Raw genomic sequence first — 16,550 nt, forward strand, 5'->3', positions numbered from 1 at the left:
ACTCTGATGCCACCAGGAACTAGAGGGATGCTCTGCTTTTCCGTAAGCCCCCTCTACCCCAAAGCTTCTCACACTTCCAAAGGAGTGGACCCTTCTGCATCTCACTTCAAATGCTGCCTATAGATGCCTGGTCGGTGCCAGGGGAGGACAGAGCTGAGTAGGGATTTGGTGATGAGATTGGATCACTTGCGGAACTGGGCTGACCCATCACCCAACTCATAAATAGTGGGCTTGACAAGGCACAGACAAGCACAAGGATTGGAAAATGCAAAATTGTTTGTTGTTTATACTCATTCATCCAACTCTTCCCTCCAGGGATTTAGAATCTAAACGTACTGGTGACATTAGCCTGGACTTTGTTGAATGATTTAATATAAATTTTTATTTCCCTTATTAGTTTCCTTGGTTTGCTAATTGGATTAAAAAGAATTTGTTTTCAGACTTCCCTGGTGGTCCAATGGTTAAGACTCTTTATATTGCAGGGTTTGATTCCTGGTTGGGGAAGTTCTGCATGCTGGTAGGTGAAGCCAAAATAATAATAATAATAATTTGCTTTCATTTGTTAAATGGAAACCCATCTTTGCCTGCCTACTTTAATCACTTTTGAATTTGCCATTGCTGATTACTGGTGCCAGAAACCAAAAGCAGAGCAAAATTCTTAGCTTCAATTTTAAAAGCTAGGATTTCAAAAGTAATAATAAAGTTAAGGTAAAAATAAATCTTGCGATGCCTCCAAAAAATAATAGTTGGTAGCTGAGGTGTCATAACACCAAATGCTGTGTGGAATATTGTTATACCTGGCTTTCATCTAGGACTCCTAGAACAAGCATATACATACTTTATTTCTTTCATATTAATAAGTATCTAGAAAAAGTAGGCAACTTTTCAAAACTTCAGATAGTGTTTTTTTCCTTCTTACTATTAAAGAAAGTGATTTAAGCTTTCAGAAGGTGGAAGTCAGAGAAATTTACCATCTTCTTAGAAAATATATAGCTAAACCCTCTAATGCAGAAAAATCTCTTTGAGGAAGGCCGTTTCATGCTTAGCTTCTTAAAATGGATTTTTCAAACTATTAAACAAGATAGGAGGTCATGTTGACCCTTTATTCTTTCTTTCCTGGCCAGGGTTTTGCAAAATTAAAATCGCACACTATGACATAAGGGAAAGGCCACAGCGTTTATAAATGGGCTGTGTCCTGCACCCTGGTAAGCCCTCTGATCCAGAGGGTGCAACCTAGAAAAGAGATACTGTTTCACTCTCTACATTCCCCCAAAGCTATGTAAAATAATAATAGTGAAATAAAAGAAATACTTTATTCTAACTTGTGGTGCTTTCTTGTAACTTTCTAATGTTACAGAAGAAACTATCACTAGAAGCTGAAATTTCAGTGAAGGATACTCTGAGCATATTATTCTAATCACTTGCTTAATGACCTGCATCTTATAGTCAATATAAACCATGAGAGAGTAGGGACAGCAAGTTACTGATTTCGTGTGTATCCAGAGTGACTTTCACAGCATCTGATAGTGGGAAACACTTCACATTCATTGAACAAATGAGTGATGATGAGCAGCTTCCAGAGTAGATACCTTGCCTACTGGAACATTTTAAAACTCACAATTCACCCCACATTGCTTAAGCATCAGGATAGATCAAAAATTTATAGCATGTGACTATACATCTTTTTGAATTGACCTTTCAGGAGGAAGAGTCCTCATATTCAAAATAGGATATTTGGATTTTTCATATCTAGGGTGTTTTTTTTTTTCCTTCTGAATGACTCTTTAATAAGCATGTTAGTCCTCTCTGAAATAAAAAGAGTCAACTCCAGTATCTCAGCATTAGACAAATGTTCAGGGAAAATTTTTGAAGGAAATTTTCTGGACATACTGCCAGGAAAATTCAACTGAAGAAGAAATTTTTTCCCACTGGGCAGTATATATATTGCTATTAGAACTTATAAAATAATAAGTATTGTACATTTGAATGGAAAAAAGTTACTCTTTTTCAGTAATTCTAACTATCAAAATGTGTATAGGAAGACATTCAGAGCTAATAGACTGATTTTAGTGCGCTAGGCAAAAACTGATTTGGAAAAACTGCACTTCATTTAACCTGAAATGAAAACTGGTGTGGCAGAAAAAGGATGCAGCTAATAGAAGACATCAAACTGATGCTTTTATTAACCCAAGAAACAGAAATAAATCTACCCTTCACATTCATAAAAAACTTGAATATTTTCCAAAATAAAATTTGTTTCAAAAGAGCTAAATGGAGGTTTTGGTCTTACTATGTCTATATTTTTTAAAAAAGCAGGGTACATTGTAAGACAACTCCAGTTTTTCTCTCCCTGTGTCCACACCCCTTTTGCAATGTAAGTTTGTAGCTTTTTCTCCTGGAACCTCTCTGCCACTGTGTGAACTAGCTTGGAATTTCGTGCGAAAATGTTGGGAGAGCGTATGAAAGAAAGTCAAGATGCCCCAGCTTCACTGACATCAAGCCCTGAGGCAGAGTCATCCAGCCCGCCTGCAAGTCCCCACAGACACGTGGTTGAGCCCAGCCACTCCAGTCAGGTCAGAGCCACCCACCTGGGGTCGTGAACCCCGTAAGTTTCGAGGTGGCTTTTCACACGGTGATAAAAACTGATCATTCATCCATTAACAAAGGTTTCACCCCCCTTAGGTATCAAAGCAATTCAAGCTAAAACAGGAAAGAATGACTAGTCGTCACCTTTGACACAGGTAGAGATAAGCACGCATACATGCATGCTAAGTCACTTCAGTCATGTCCGACTCTGTGCGACCCCATGGACAGAAGCCCACCAGGCTCCCCTGTCCATAGGATTCTCTAGGCAAGAATACTGGAGTGGGTTGCCATTTCCTTCTCCAAGAGGTAAGCAAGACTCTTCACTGGAGGGCTGAATCATGCAACCTTTCTGGAAGATGATTTGGCAATATGAATCAAATTTTCAAAGATGCCAGCTATTACACTTTGTGAATTTTACTCTTAAAAAATTATGTACATATCACAAATGACCCAATTTTGTTCTTTGTTATGGCTGAGTAATAGTCCATTGTACGTATGTACCACATCTTTATCCTTTCATCTGTCCATGGACATTTAGCCATGTCCCTGGCTACTGTAAATAGTGCTGCAATGGACAGAGGGCTGCACGTGTCCCTTTGAAATATGGTTTTCTTAGTATTGGGATTGCTGGATCAGATAATAATTCTGGTTTTAGTTTTCGGACCTAGAGTCATACAAAGTGAAGTAAGTCAGAATGAGAAAGACAAATATTATATATTAGTGCATGCATGTGAATCTAGAAAAATGGTACAGACGAACCTTTTTGCAGGGCGGGAACAGAGGTGTAGACTTGGGGAACAAACATATGGACAGGGGAGTGGGGGTGTGAACTGGGAGAGTAGGACTGACACACCCACAGTGCCGTGTGTGAACTAGATAGCTAGTGGGAACCTGTTGTACAACACAGGGAGCTCAGCTCCGTACTCCCTGGTGACCTAGGGAGGGGGGAGGGAGATCCAAGACGGAGGGGATATGTGCACACCTTTGGCTGACTCACTTCATTGTATAGCAGAAAACTAGTGCAACATTGTATTACAAGTATACCTCAGTTTTAAAACTGCACATGTGATGACTTATCAACCTCACTTATAATACAATAATAATTGTATAATATAATAGAGAACCAGTTGGGATGTTCTTTAATAAGGGAGGAGTTTTAAAAATATGCTATGGTATAGCCACACAATGGAATACTAAGTAGTCATTCAAAATTCTAATAATTATATATGTTGACATGAAAATACTGTCACATTATTATCATTATTAAATGAAAAAAGAATACAGAGAGTATGAGAAAGACTTCATTTTTCAATCACACAAAACTAATCAAACTGATCACATGGATCACAGCCTTGTCTAACTCAATGAAACCATGAGCCATGCTGTGTGGGGCTACCCAAGATGGATGGGTCATGGTGGAAAGTTCTGACAAAATGTGGTCCACTGGAGAAGGGAATGGCAAACCACTTCAGTATTCTTGCCTTGAGAACCCCATGAACAGTATGAAAAGACAAAAAGATAGGACACTGAAAGATGAACTCCCCAGGTCAGTAGGTGCCCAGTATGCTACTAGAGAACAGTGGAAAATAATTCCAGAAAGAATGAAGAGATGGAACCAAAGCAAAAACAACACCCAGTTGTGGATGTGACTGGTGATGGAAGTAAAGTCTGATGCTGTAAAGAACAATATTGCATAGGGACCTGGAATGTTAAATCCATGAATCAAGGTAAATTGGAAGTGGTCAAAGAGGAGATGGCAAGAGTGAACATTGACATTTTAGGAATCAATGAGCTAAAATGGACTGGAATGGGTGAATTTAATTCAGATGACCATTGTATCTACTACTATGGGCAAGAAACCCTTAGAAGAAATGGAGTAGCCATCATAGTCAACAAAAGAGTCTGAAATGCAGTACTTGGGTGCGATCTCAAAAATGACAGAATAATCTCTGTTCGTTTCCAAGGCAAACCATTTAGTATCACAGTAATCCAAGTCTATGCCCCAACCACTAATGTTGAAGAAGCTGAAGTTGAATGGTTCTACGAGAACCTACAAGACCTTCTAGAACTAACACCAAAAAATGGTATCTTTCTCATCATAGGGGACTGGAATGCAAAAGTAGGCAGTCAAGAGATACCTGGAGTAACAGAGAAGTTTGGCCTTGGAGTACAAAATGAAGCAGGGCAAAGGCTAACAGAGTTTTGCCAAAAGAATGCACTAGTCATAGAAAACACCCTCTTCCAACAACACAAGAGAAGACTCTACACATGGACATCATCAGATGGTCGATACCAAAAAAAGACTGATTATATATTCTTTGTAGCTAAAGATGGAGAAGCTCTATACAGTCAGCAAAAACAAGACCAGGAGCTGACTGTGGCTCAGATCATAAACTCCTTATTGCCAAATTCAGACTTAAATTGAAGAAAATAGGGAAAATCACTAGGCCATTCAGGTCTGACCTAAATCAAATTCCTTATGATTATACAGTGGAAGTAACAAATAGATTCAAGGGATTAGATCTCATAGAGTGCCTGAAGAATTATGGACAGAGATTTGTGACACTGTACAGGAGGCAGTGATCAAAACCATCCCCAAGATAAAGAAATGCAAAAAGGCAAAATGGTCGTCTGAGAAGGCCTTACAAATAGCTGTGAAAAGAAGAGAAGCTAAAGGCAAAGGATAAAAGGAAAGAGCTACCCATCTGAATGCAGAGTTCCAAAGAATAGCAAGGACAGATAAGAAAGCCTTCCTCAGTGATCAGTGCAAAGAAATAGAGGAAAACGACAGAATGGGAAAGAGTAGAGATCTCTTCAAGAAGATTAGAAATACCCAGGGAACATTTCATGCAAAGGTGGGCACAATAAAGGATAGAAATAGTAAAGGACAGAAAAAGACAGACCTAACAAAAGCAAAAGATATTAATAAAAAATTATTTCATAGCCTCAGACCTTGGGTCTAAGGCCTGAAAACTAATCACTTAAGAGAGTGGCCAAAAAGTCAAAAATAAAAACAGAACAACTTGGCTTTGGCAAGAATATTTTAAAACACCAAGCTGTTACTAGATGAAGGGACGATGTCTGAATATCTAAACACACAGCAATGTCTCCTCCTTTGAGACCCATTTGTTGCTCGTACAACTAACTTACCACTTAGCAGGCTCAGTCGTTAATTGCAGTCATTTTTTCGTGTGCCTGAGATTTATCCCCCACTGCTCTTGTGATGAATTTTGTGGCTAAAGATGTGTTTTAAACTTCTTTTTGTTGTCTAAATAATCTTCCAGAGGACTGTAGTGAACATCTATTAATCTTGCTACCCTGAATGATTCACTTTTCTTTGGATAAAATATTTACTGTAATCTTCCTCTGGGGAAACCCCTCAACCCCATCTCTTGAGCAATGAGGTTTGATGAGCTTAATCCCACCACTAGTTTGAAACAACAAGCGTATTTCCTCTCCCAGGCAACAGTAATTGGACGGGCATACGACTCCACAGCAGGAAGTGTTTTAAAACTGTTCTGGGAAAAACCCTCTCTTTTTCCCACTGGGTCTGAATTACAAAATGTACTGTAGGTTATCTCGGAAGCAATCAGGAGAGACCTGCCTGGAGATGGAACCAGTGCTTGGATAAACAAGGAAACTGGGTGCTACTCACACAGCTGAAAATAGTTAATTCTTGGACTCTAAAAATACCTAAGCAAGTAAATTCACTTCTAAAAAAATCAAGACAGTTTTAGATTGGTAGGCCTGGCCATTGCAACCAAAACAGTTCTTGGACATTGTGGGTACTTTGTTATTTGTTTTGATTAATTTTTACCAGTTCCCTCCTCAATGCCAGGCCTCTTACAAAGATCCAAAAAAGTTCTGCTGAACTTCCCTGGTGGATAAGAATCCACCTGCCAGTACAGGGGAGACGGGTTCGATCCCTGGTTTGGGAAGATTCCACATGCTGCGGGGCAACTTACCCCACGTGCCACAGCTCCTGAGCCTGTGTGCTGTGACTGCTGAAGCCAACATGCCTAGAGCCTGCACTGCACAAGAGACGCCACTGCAGCGAGAAGCCCATGCACCACAGCGAAGCGTAGCCGCCCCCGCCACAGCCAGAGAAAGTCCATGAAGGCCCAGCGCAGCCAAAAATGAGCACAGTCATCTTTTTAAAATTCTGTTCATTTGGTTAAAATAGAAAACTAAATCTCTGCCACGGTGAGTGTTCTTTAGTCCTAGAACAAACACGTTTGTTTGAAGACCAAAACCTTTCCAGGCCATTCCGGGTGTCTCAAACTATTTCTCTGATACTTCTGAAAAGGAAAAAAAAAAAAAAAAAAGGGAAATCTCTGAATCCTATAACTGTTTACAAAAAGAGGTATTTCTTAGTTATGAGGAATCCAGAAAATTAGAAACACATTTCTTAATTTTTGTCAACAACTATGATTGCAAGCAATCAGGTCAATGCAGTTTGATGGTGTGCATTCATAGATCAATGCAGTTGGACAGTGAAGTCACTCAGTGTCCCACGCTTTGCAACCCCATGGACTGTAGCCCACCAGGCTCCTCTGTCCATGGAATTCTCCACGCACGAGTACCAGAGTGGGCTGCCATTTCCTTCTCCATGGTATCTTCCCGACCCAGGGATCAAACCCAGGTTTCCACATTGCATGCAGATGCTTTACTGTCTAAGCCACCAGGGAAGTCCCTTATAAGTTAAAAGAGTAAAAAGCTATATAAAAACCAGAATGGATGTGTCAGAATTGAAAAGCAGTAAATACTTTTGTCTAATATTAAATGATTTAAATGTGTAAATGGAAAATGAAAATCTCTTGGGTTTCTATCTCCAGAGAGAATCACTGAAATTTCCACATATATCTTTCTAGACAATTTTTTACATGTATAGATTTTTTGTTAGTTAACAAAAATGAGTTCTGTTCAGTTAAGTTGCTCAGTCAGGTCTGACTCGGCGACCCCATGGACTGCAGCACACCGGACTTTCCTATCCATCACCAACTCCTGGATCTTGCTCAGACTCATGTCCATTGAGTCGGTGATGCCATCCAACCATCTCATTCTCTGTCATCCCCTTCTCCTGCCTTCAATCTTTCTCAGCATCAGGTGAGAACTCATCTTTTCCAATGAGTCAGTTTTTCGCATCAGGTGGCCAAAGTATTGGAGTTTCAGCTTCAGCATCAGTCCTTCCAATGAATATTCAGGACTGATTTCCTTTAGGATTGACTGATTGGGTCTCCTTGCAGTCCAAGGGATTCTCAAGAGTCTTCTCCAACACCACAGTTCAAAAGCATCAATTCTTCAGCTCAGCTTTCTTTATAGTCCAACTCTCACATCCATACAAGACTACTGGAAAAACCATACCTTTGATTACATGGATCTTTGTCGGCAAACTAATATCTCTGTTTTTTAATATGCTGTCTAGGTTGGTCATAACTTTCCTTCCAAGGAGTAAGCGTCTTTTAATTTCATGGCTGCAATCACCATCTGCCGTGATTTTGGAGGCCTCAAAAATAAAGTCAGCCACTGTTTCCCCATCTGTTTGCCATGAAGTGATGGGACTAGATGCCTTGATCGTTGTTTTCTGAATGTTGATCCTTTAAGCCAACTTTCACCTTCCTCTTTCACTTTCATGAAGAGACTTTTTAGTTCTTCACTTTCTGCCATAAGGGTGGTGTCATCTGCATATCTGAGGTTATTGATATTTCTCCCGGCAATCTTGAGTCCAGCTTGTGCTTCTTCCAGCCCAGCATTTCTCATGATGTACTCTGCATATAAGTTAAATAAGCAGGGTGACAATATACAGCCTTGATGTACTCCTTTTCCTACTTGGAACCAGTCTGTTGTTCCATGTCCAGCTCTAAGTGTTGCTTCCTGACCTGCATACAGATTTCTCAAGAGGCAGGTCAGGTGGTCTGATATTCCCATCTCTTTCAGAATTTTCCACAGTTTATTGTGACCCACACAGTCAAAGGCTTTGGCATAGTCAATAAAGCAGAAATAGATGTTTTTCTGGAGCTCTCTTGCTTTTTTGATGATCCAGTGGACGTTGGCAATTTGATCTCTGGTTCCTCTGCCTTTTCTAAAACCAGCTTGAACATCTGGAAATTTAAGGTTCACATATTGCTGAAGCCTGGCTTGGGGAATTTTGAGCATTACTTTACTAGTGTGTGAGATGAGTGCAATTGTGTGGTAGTTTGAGCATTCTTTGGCATCGCCTTTCTTTGGGATTGGAATGAAAAATGACCTTTTCCAGTCCTGTGGCCACTGCCGAGTTTTCCAAATTTGCTGACATATTGAGTGCAGCACTTTCACAGCATCATCTTTCAGGATTTGAAATAGCTCAACTGGAATTCCATCACTTCTACTACCTTTGTTCATAGTGATGCTTCCTAAGGCCCACTTGACTTCACATTCCAGGATGTCTGGCTCTAGGTAAGTGATCACACCATCATGATTATCTGGGTCGTGACGATCTTTTTTGTACAGTTCCTCTGTGTATTCTTGCCACCTCTTCTTAATATCTTCTGCTTCTGTTTGGTACATATCATTTCTGTCCTTTATTGTGCTCATCTTTGCATGAAATGTTCCCTTGGTATCTCTAATTTTCTTGAAGAGATCTCTAGTCTTTCCCATTCTGTTGTTTTCCTCTATTTCTTTGCATTGATTACTGAGGATGGCTTTCTTATCTCTCCTTGCTATTCTTTGGAACTCTGCATTCAAATGGGAATGTCTTTCCTTTTCTCCCTTGCTTTTCACTTCTCTCCTTTTCACAGCTATTTGTAAGGCCTCCTCAGACAGCCATTTTACTTTTTTGCATTTCTTTTTCTTGGGGATGGTCTTGATCCCTGTCTCCTGTACAATGTCAGGAACCTCCGTCCATAGTTTATCAGGCTCTCTGTCTATCAGATCTAGTCCCTTAAATCTATTTCTCACTTCCACTGTATAATCATAAGGGATTTGATTTAGGTCAGACCTGAATGGTCTAGTGGTTTTCCCCACTTTCTTCAATTTAAGTCTGAATTTGGCAATAAGGAGTTTATGATCTGAGCCACAGTCAGCTCCCGGTCTTGTTTTTGCTGACTGTATAGAGCTTCTCCATCTTTGGCTGCAACGAATATAAGCAATCTGATTTTGGTGTTGACCATCTGGTGATGTCCATGTGTAGAGTCTTCTCTTCTGTTGTTGGAAGAGGGTGTTTGCTATGACCAGTGCGTTCTCTTGGCAAAGCTCTGTTAGCCTTTGCCCTGCTTCATCCTGTACTCCAAGGCCAAATTTGCCTGTTACTCCAGGTGTTTCTTGACTTCCTACTTTTACATTCCAGTCCCCTATAATGAAAAGGACATCTTTTTTAGGTGTTAGTTCTAAAAGGTCTTGTAGGTCTTCATAGAACCGTTCAACTTCTGCTTCTTCATTGTTACTGGTCGGGGCATAGACTGGATTACTGTGATATTGAATTGTTTGCCTTGGAATCAAACAGCGATCAATCTGTTTTTGAGACTGCATCCAAGTACTGCATTTGACTCTTTTGTTGACTATGATGGCTACTCCATTTCTTCTAAGGGATTCCTGCCCACAGTAGTAGATACAATGGTCATCTGAGTTAAATTCACCCATTCCAGTCCATTTTAGTTTGCTGATTCCTAGAATGTCAACGTTGACTCTTGCCATCTCCTGTTTGACCACTTCCAATTTACCTTGACTCATGGACCTAACATTCCAGGTTCCTATGCAATGTTGCTCGTTACAGCATCGGACCTTGCTTGTATCACCAGTCCCATCCACAACTGGGTATTGTTTTTGCTTTGGCTCCATCCCTTCATTCTTTCTGGAGTTATTTCTCCACTGATCTCCTGTAGCATATTGGGAACCTACCAACCTGGGGAGTTCATCTTTAAGTGTCCTATCTTTTTGCCTTTTGATACTGTTCACGGGGTTCTCAAGGGAAGAATACTGAAGTGGTTTGCCATTTCCTCTCCAGTGGGCCACATTCTGTCAGACCTCTCCACCATGACCCTTGGGTGGCCCCATACGGCATGGCCTAGTTTCATTGAGTTAGACAAGGCTGTGGTCCTGTGATCAGATTGGCTATTTGTCTGTGATTGTGGTTTCAGTCTGTCTGCCCTCTGATGCCCTCTCTCAGTGCCTACCGTCTTACTTGGATTTCTCTTACTTTGGACGTGGGGTATCTCTTCATGGCTGCTGACTGGTTCCAAATAGCGAGAGGAGTACATCAAGGCTGTATATTTTCACCCTGCTTATTTAACTTATATGCAGAGTACATCATGCAAAATATCAGCTAGATGAAGCACAGCTGGAATCAAGATTGCTGGGAGAAATATCAATAACCTCAGATATGCAGATAACACCACCCTTATGGCAGAATGTGAAGAAGAATTAAAAAGCCTCTTGATAAAAGTGAAAGAGGAGAGTGAAAAAGCTGGCTTAAAACTCAACATTCAAAAAATTAAGATCATGGCATTCAATCCCATCACTTCATGGAAAATAGATGGGGAAACAGTGACAGACTATTTTTGGGGGGCTCCAAAATCATGGCAGATGGTGACAGCAACCATGAAATTAAAAGACATTTGCTCTTTGGAAGAAAAGCTATGACAAACCTAGATAGCATATTAATAAGCAGAGACATTACTTTGCCAACAAAGGTCCCTCTAGTCAAAGCTATGATTTTTCCAGTAGTCGTGTATGGATGTGAGAGTTGGACTATAAAGAAAACTGAATGCTGAAATATTGATGCTTTGAACTGTGGTGTTGGGGAAGACTCTTGAGAGTCCCTTGGACAGCAACGAGACCCAGCCAGTCATTCTTAAAGGAGATTAGTCCTGGGTGTTCATTGGAAGGACTGATGTTGAAGCTGAAACTCTAATACTTTGGCCTCCTGATGTGAAAAAGTGACACACTGAAAAGACCCTGATGCTGGAAAAGATTGAGGGCCCGCGGGAGAAAGGGACGACAGAGGATGAGATGGTTGGATGGCATCACTGACTCAATGGACATGAGTCCGAGTAAGCTCTGGGAGTTGATGATGGACAGGGAGACCTGGCATGCTGCAGTCCATGGGGTCACAAAGAGTCAGACACGACTAAGCAACTGAACTGAACTGAACTGTGAGAGATGAGTGTAATTCTGTGGTAGTTTGAGCATTCTTTGGGGTTGCCTTTCTTGGGGATTGGAATGAAAAATGACCTTTTCCAGTCCTGTGGCCACTGCTGAGTTTTCCAAATTTGCTGGCATATTGAGTGCAGCACTTTCACAGCATCATCTTTCAGGATGTGAAATAGCTCAACTGGAATTCTATCACTTCCACTAGCTTTGTTTGTAGTGATGCTTCCTAAGGCCCACTTTGCATTCCAGGATATCTGGCTGTAGGTGAGTGATCACATCCCCATGAATATCTGGGTCATTGAGATATTTTTTGTATAGTTCTTCTGTGTATTCTATCCATCTCTTCTTAATATCCTCTGCTTCTGTTAGGTCTATACCATTTCTGTCCTTTATTATGCCCACCTTTGCATGAAATGTTCCCTGGCTATTTCTAATTTTCTTGAAGAGATCTCTAGTCTTTCCCATTCTATTGCTTTCCTCTATTTCTTTGCAGTGATCAATGATTTATATGCATTGATTTCTTTGCATATACACACTACTACATATAAAATAGGTAACTAAGAAGCACCTACTGTGCAGCACAGGGAACTCAATACTCTATAATGACCTGTATGCAAATAGAATCTAAGAAAGGGTGGGTACATGGATATGCATAACTGATACATTTTGGTGCATACCCAAAACTAATGCAACATTGATAACTATACTCCAATAAAATTTTTTTAAAGGCACACATGTAGGGCACAGTCACTGTTTTCTACGGAGGGGATCCTGAGTTTCGTCTACGAAGAAAAGGAGGAGCAAGGGTACCTGCGGTGTGGATGAGCTTGCCAAATTCATGGAACAACTGGGAGGACAGCGTGCTGGGAGCATAGTGTGGCAGCCAGGGGCCATGTGTGATGGCTTCAGTGAGGCATGCAGAGGTCCAGTCATGCAAGACCTTGTGGACCTGTGAGGAGGAACTTGGATTTAACTCAAAATCTAAGACAACACCATTAGTGAGGTTTAAGCAGTGAAGAAATATGTAACTCATGTTTTTGCACTGAATAGATTGAAAGAAGCAAAAGTTTATACTTTTGTGGGGAAATTGGGAAAGAGGCTGCTCCTCAGTTGCAGGGAGAGGAGACGTGGATCATTTCAGGGTGTGCAGGAAGCAGCATCCACAGGGCGGGAGGGGGTGGGGAGGGCAGTGGGGGCAGATGGGAGGAGGAGATGGAGGTTCTCTGTCTGAAGCAGCCAGAGAGGCGGTGCTGACTAATGCTGGGCAGTGCCCTCAGTCAGCATCTCTGCGCTCAAACAGGGTGACTGAGGAAAGCTGAATGAAGGGAGTACTTAGGAAGACTGGCCAAGTTCAAAGGGACCACAGCGATGGTGAGGGCCCCGGTGCCACAAGGAAGGAGCCAGCATCTGCAGCTGAAAAGATCCTGGGACTCAGAGAGGGCAGAGTGGGAGCCACGACTGCCGAGGAGTGACCCAGGATCCCAACGACCCTCTCCTCCCACCGGCCCATCTCCTCTGTGCAGCTACTGAAGGACCCCAAACTGAAGCCAAATTCAGTTTGTCTGCAAAGGCAGTAGCGCCGGAGGAGAGAGCTGGTGGGCGGATGCTAAGGTGCAGGCCTAGAAAGAGCAACATAAAAATATCCGAACTGTGTTGCAGGTAGAAATCAGGTTACATTCTGTACCTGTTAAGTTGGGGATACTCTTCTGGGACTGGAACTGGAGATTAAAATCCCGATGTCATCACCATCTAGGTGGTACTGGAAGCAATGGAGAGATGAGATACCTGGAAAATCTGGGACGGACTGAAAAGACAGGCAGGGGTGAGAGCTGGGAATTTTGAGCTTTAGATGCAGTGTGAAAGGAGCCTAAAAAGAAGATTGGTTTAAACTAGTGGTTACCAGAGGGGAGAGGGGCATGGGGAGGGACAAGATGGGGGTGCAGAGTGGGAGGCACAAACTATTGAGTGTGAGATAGGCTACAGCATGTACTGTACAGTGCAAGGAATATAGTCGATATTTTGTAATAATTGCAAATGGAATGTATAAAAATTATTTTTTTTAATTTAATAAACTAAAGAAGATTGTTTCTGAGTCCAGAAAAGGAGAATACCCCAAAGAATGTGATGTGGAGGAATTCAAGAGGGGAAAGCAGAGTGGGAGGAAGAAAGCGGGCAGATACACTCTGTGCAGTGGGGAGGTTAATCAGGTGAGTCTGTCAATCCTGAATCCCTTTTTACTTTTCAAAATTGCACAAAAGCTTTAATTAAACATGTTTATACTTTTTTTTGCAGCATAAAAGGTATACAAATTGTTTAAGCAACAAATCCACTGGGCTTTTCTAATCACATAACACCAGGACCCCCAAATAGTCTAAGCAAAACAGTCTACCACAAAGAAACTCCAGGCTTAAATAGTTTTACAAGCAAATTGTTACCGACCCTTAAATGTCAGATCACTCCTATCTCATCCCAGCCAGTCCATAGAACAGAAATAGAAAGTTCCGTGATTTATTTTTTCAAGGCTCTTATAACCCTGATGTGGAAAGTAGACTAAAATAGTATGAGAATGGGCAATTAACTGACAAAATGTTGGCAAACATTGTATAGAATAGAATGTATCAGAACCAAGAAAAGAATACAAGGGTGATTCAAGACTGGTAAAATCTAAATAAGAGAAGAAGAAGCATATAATTCATCCAATAGATATAGATAAGTGCTTGATAAAACTCAAGACATATTTATGATTAAGAAATAAAATGCAATGATCACAACCAAACAGCTAAAGGAAACTTCCATCTGAAGGCGTATCTGGGCTTCCCTGGGGCTCAGTTGGTAAAGCATCTGCCTGCAGTGCAGGAGACGCGGGTTCGATTCCTGGGTCAGGAAAATCCCCTGGAGAAGGAAATGGCAACTCACTCCAGTATTCTTGCCATGGAGAATTCCATGGTCAGAGGAGCCTGACAGGGTACAGTCCACGGGATCGCAAGAGTCAGACACGACCTAGCGGCTAAACCACCGCCAAAGCGTTATCTATCACGAACCTAAAATGAATGCCACGTATTATGGTGAACTTTTTGAAACATTCCTTCTAAAGTCAGGAATAAGAGAAGGGTGCTCACAATCACAGCTTCATTTAACCTTGAGGAATCCAGCTCTTGGCCAAAATCCTACCTGAAGTCTTTCAGCCCTCACCCGTCTCCCCCACCTGGCGACGACCAAGGCAGGACTCCTGGGGCAGAGCCGCCCTCCCCACAGCAGACGCGGTGCACGGTCCGGAGGGAGAAAGTCGCCGTTAAGCACTTAGCCCCCACCCGCCCCTGCACAGCTCTGGGATGCCCATCAGAGGCCATCTTATTGCGGGGCCCTGGGCAAGGTGTTTCTCGGGTGCCTCTGCCAAGACCACCTGGGTGTGGGAGGGGCTTGGAGACACTTCCCTCCACTCTGACACAGTATTTAGTGCTGTTCCAGCCCCTTCCCCATCTCCCCGCCCCTGGCTGTCCTGGGTCCATAAATGGCAGGAAGCTTTTGGGGGGAAGGGGGGAGTATCCACTGCAATGAAAGGGTCCTTCCTCTTGGCTGGTACATCTGACTCACTCAATACCATTCTGTATGGAAAATCAACCACTGGTGGGACCAGCCCCCAGACTCTTGCTTATATTGGCAGTAAGGCCTGACTGTAATTTTATCTTGTTTTAGTTGACAATCTTGTCACCTAGCTGTTCAGCTCAGCTCTTGACAACATTGGACAAGAAGAGGTCCTTGCCAACATAATGTAGCCCTTATTCTTCTCCACCTAAAAAAATAGAGGCATAAGAGTTTCAAAACTGTTATTCCTAGACTATGAGATTGCCTACATAGAAATGTCAAGAAAATCTATGGACAGATCATAAGAAAAGAGAAGAGTTTAGGAACATTGCTGGAATCAACATCAATGTCCAGAAATCAACATGATTCTGATTATATGCCAGCAACCAGGCAATTTCAAAAACACATTTAAAATGGTCCATTCACAATGGCAGCAAACACATAAATTAACTAATTAAAGCACAGTGTATAAATATAAGAACTGACAAAGAAAATGTTAAAATATGATTGAAGGACACTCAACAGGGCTTAAAGTTATAGGATAATGTAGCGTATTTATGAATACCCAATATCATAAATGGCTTCCCAAGTAGCACAGTGGTAGAGAATCTGCCTGCCAACGCAGGAGACACCAGAGATGGCTTCAGTCCCTGGGTCAAGAAGATCCCCGGGAGAAGTGAATGGCTACCCACTCCATTATTCTTGCCTGGAAAATTTGATGGACAGAGGAGTCTGGCGGCTACAGTCCAGAGCTGGACATGACTGAGAATACACACACACACACACACACACACACACACACACTACCATAAATACGCCAGTTCTAGCAAATTAATCTATAAATTCCACACACCTGCCTACTTTGTGGAACTTCATAAGCTGATCCTAAAACTCACGGAAGTAAAAGAACCAAGAATAGCTTAGAACAGCATTTTTGAAGGATGGACCCAAGGACTCCAGGGGATCCTCAAGACTCTTGTAGGTGTCGGGGGTGGGGGTGGTCTAAGAGATAAAAACTATTTTTGTAATAATACTGAGACATTATTTGCCATGTTCATTCTCATTCCCTCACTCTGGAATTGTCCAGAGGCTACATGATAGTTAATATCATAACAGACTGAATGTGGGAGCAGCTATGGGAATTAAACCAGACATTAAAGAAATTGCAAAAATATAAAACAGTGCCATTCGAATCTTCTTGTTTTGGAATATTAGTTACTTTTTTATTAAAAAGTGTTATTCATGCTCACATG

General features: G+C 41.6%; 1 protein-coding gene across 2 annotated transcripts in view; it reads right to left on the reverse strand.

Moving 5' to 3' along the window:
• MAP10 (microtubule associated protein 10) overlaps positions 1 to 16,550 on the reverse strand; it is a 53,521-nt gene that overhangs the window by 19,911 nt on the left and 17,060 nt on the right. Inside the window, exon 3 of one of the 2 annotated variants that reach the window (XM_061161475.1) lies at positions 13,497 to 13,516. The exons of the other annotated variant lie outside the window; for it this stretch is intronic. The gene's annotated coding sequence lies outside the window, so the exon portion shown is untranslated. Of the gene's footprint in view, positions 1 to 13,496; positions 13,517 to 16,550 lie in introns of those variants that run through there. 2 annotated transcript variants of the gene reach the window in all.

Source organism: Dama dama, chromosome 15 (assembly GCF_033118175.1).
Source record: "Dama dama isolate Ldn47 chromosome 15, ASM3311817v1, whole genome shotgun sequence".
In the NCBI taxonomy this organism is placed as follows: domain Eukaryota; kingdom Metazoa; phylum Chordata; class Mammalia; order Artiodactyla; family Cervidae; genus Dama; species Dama dama.